The 3,277-nt window shown below is 39.5% G+C and overlaps 1 long non-coding RNA gene across 1 annotated transcript; it reads left to right on the top strand.

Annotated features, from left to right (window-relative positions):
• Positions 1 to 378: 378 nt before the first annotated feature.
• On the top strand, positions 379 to 2,854 carry LOC144382162 (uncharacterized). The gene is made up of 3 exons (XR_013448599.1): positions 379 to 714; positions 1,976 to 2,151; positions 2,466 to 2,854. It is a non-coding gene; the product is annotated as an uncharacterized LOC144382162 (long non-coding RNA).
• The last annotated feature ends 423 nt before the right edge of the window (positions 2,855 to 3,277 follow it).

Here is a 3,277-nt window from a genome sequence, read left to right on the forward strand (position 1 = left end):
ATTTTATTTTATATTTTATTTGGCAACCTACTCATAAGTTGTATTCTTAGACCCAGCCACACTTCACGTGCATATTAAACAAATAGGAATAATTTTCATTTGCACAAGCAAATATCTTCATTCCCACTTTTCCTAAAGCGAAGATGCCCTCTTGTCTATCTTTAATTTCTCTACATGGAACAGGAGTCCATAAAATAGTTATTTTCTTCTTAATTCTACAGTTAAAAAATGACATCACAATTATGATGATACCTGGCATCTGGCACCACATCTGGATTTTAGGGAGTTAGGGGTATTAGGTTCTGTGGGAAACCAGAGGGCATGTGTTCCATCTAAAGGAGGTGCCACAACTCAGTCTCAGTGTGGCTATTTGGCAATGCAGTTGCAGTATTTTGAGAGTCCGGTTTTTGTTTTCCTCCAAAAGAAATGCCAGATATTTTGATTTAATGTGAAAACTCCAGAATTGTAATCATAGATAACCAATTCAACTCTTAATGGAAACAAATGAGCACAAGGTAAAACAAACACACATGCACTCTCTGCATTTGAGTGTTTCCTCCTCTTTTCAGGTTGTCAGCTTGCTGCTGCTGGAGTCCTGCACTTTGTCCCAATGTCTCGCGGCAGAAAGAAAAAGGTTAGTCTCTGAGTGAGGCAAGTTTGGAAGAGTTTCTGATGAAAATGTTCCCTCAGTGGGACAGAAACCCCGGTGTCAAGGTAACAAGTTGATTTTTCTACACATCTTTCTTTCTGAGTTTTCTCTTTTGCCCTCCCCCAGTTAAGCAGGCAGTGGGATCTTGCTTCCTTTTCTCAGGGAGTTTTATGGCAGGGAACAAAGGATGTAAACAATTATTTTTTCTAGCTTTTGTTTTTCAAAATTCCATGCCACTGAGGAAATTTTCTAAGGCTGCCGTCTAGAGAGTTTGAGGAGAGAAAGAATGGCCCTGAGGGAACCATAAGGAGTGAGATTCTCCCAGACTAAAAAAAAAATAATTCTCAGACAGTAGAAAGGGGCAGAGGTTTGTGGTTTCTGTGAGCAGTGGACAACATCCTTCTCCTCACCATCCCTCCCTGGCAGTGCTTGAAGGAGGTGGCTGGATCCCAGAGGGAACAGTGGCAGAGGAGGCAAGAGTAAACACTAAGCTCCCCAGAGGCATGTCACAATCCCAGGACCTAGGGGAACCATCTGAAGAGAAAAAACACAAATCACAGAGTGAATTGGTTTCTACTGTGATTGGTGAATAAAGGGGCTTCCCGTTTCAGGGTGCTACTTAAGACCCCAGAGCTTATCTAGTGCCAGATTTGAGAGGAGACCCCAAAATTACCATGGTTAAATACCCTAACTGCACAGTGTAATGGGGACTTAGAACTGAAATTAGTTAATTTCTAAAACATAAGGGAATAGGCACAAAGGAATAGGAATATTCACCTGAGTGTATGGATAGAGGTTCCTACCTACAACCCCTTGAAACTTCCCAAACAAATGTCTAATTTACAAATAACGTTATTTGTAACTACTCTGGTGGCAACAGCTCAGAGATTTACTAGTTAGACATTTCTCCTCATTCAACATATAGGGCACACTTAGTCAAGGTTGGGCTTTTTCACAGACTAAAATATAAAAACATAGAAACTCTTGGATTACTTAGCATAAGAAATGCCTGTGCTTTTGCCAGAAAATACTAAGTACTCACCACTAGGTAACTCACCTAGATTATTACTTGCTAAATTCCTGACCTCCTGATGCATGTTCCCCCAAACCAGTGGAGAGCGTCAGCTGTATTTAGTACGTGTCTGTGGTTTAGCACTTACAATTCATCTTCATACCAAAGGAACTTATGATATAATAATAATGATGATTATGATAACTATAGCATATAATAATAATAAAATTATGGTATAATAATATAATAATGCATGATAATTTTTTATATTATTAAGTAAATAATTATTATTCAATCTTATTTTACAAATGAAGAAAATAAAGCAAAAGAGGTAAAATAACTCATTCAAGATTATACAGCTAGAAAGCCCTAGAGCTAAGACTGAAATCTGAATGTTCTGACTGGCTCCAGAGTCTGAACCCACTCCCCATCTGCTGTCTGGCCTCTCCATCGGCTATTCCTGCTTCCTGAATGCTCTGGACTTGACCAGGTTAGTCTCCCTATTCTGTGCTCTCAGGCCCCATATATGTTTCCTTCATGATGTTTATCATAGTTCATAAGGATATGATTATTTTCTGTCTCCCATCTAGACTGTGAGCATACAAAGGTAGGGAAACTGGGAAGGTTTGACTCACTGAGGCCAAGACAGTTCCTCCTCTTGTCCACAGTGATAGAATTATAGCCAGGCACATGACTCCCAGCTACCTATGCCGCCCAGCTTCCCTTGTAGTTGTGTGTGGCCACATGATTAAGTTTCTACAAATAGAATGTGGGCATTTTATTTTCCCTTTCCGTTCTTGCCAGCTGGAATCAATTGTGACCCAGTGTCCACTGTATGGAGGATGCAAGGCAAAGCCTCAGAGAAGGGTAGAGAGGAGGGAAGAAACCTGAATCTCCAAATGACCAAGTGGAATCGAACTACCCACCGACCTGTACCTTACCTCAAATTGTCATATGAGAAAGAAATTCACTTCAGTCTTCTTCAAACCACTGAATTATTTTGGTTCTTTTTGTTATGGTAGCCTAGCCTTGCTCTAACCCCCCACTGCATTTCTAGAATCTAGCAAAGTGTCTGGCACAGGGCAGAGGTTCAACATATATTGGTTGGGTAATCCGCTGCATTTGTTCAGTAACCAACCTGGATAATTGTGCCCAAAACTCCTTGAAAGTTGGGACTGTGTCTTCCACTTGTTTTCTTCCACATCAAGCACAACATTGAACCTATAGTAAGTGACCAAAGAGTGAATGGAGAAATGATGGAGAGAGAAATATTGGGCATGTATATGTTGATATCTGTATGTCTTTTCACATCTTGCCAGCAATAAAAATACTTTTCAAATAGTTATAATTTATTCTTATATGAAAAAGAATTTAACATGAAGCTCATGTATGCAGTATGTTCATGTAGATTATCAAACCAAAATAATTGGGAGAAGTTAAGGCACCATATCATGTTTAATGGACTTGGAGTTAGGGGACCTGGGTCTAGTTCTATTTCTAGGTCTGTGATTTTGGACAAATCACCTAGTTATCCAGGCATCAGTTTGCACATCTGCATATTCATGAAATGAATAAAAAAGTTTCTTCTCGAAGTTTCCTTCTAGTTCTAAAAGTCT

Source organism: Halichoerus grypus, chromosome 6 (assembly GCF_964656455.1).
Source record: "Halichoerus grypus chromosome 6, mHalGry1.hap1.1, whole genome shotgun sequence".
In the NCBI taxonomy this organism is placed as follows: Eukaryota; Metazoa; Chordata; class Mammalia; order Carnivora; family Phocidae; genus Halichoerus; species Halichoerus grypus.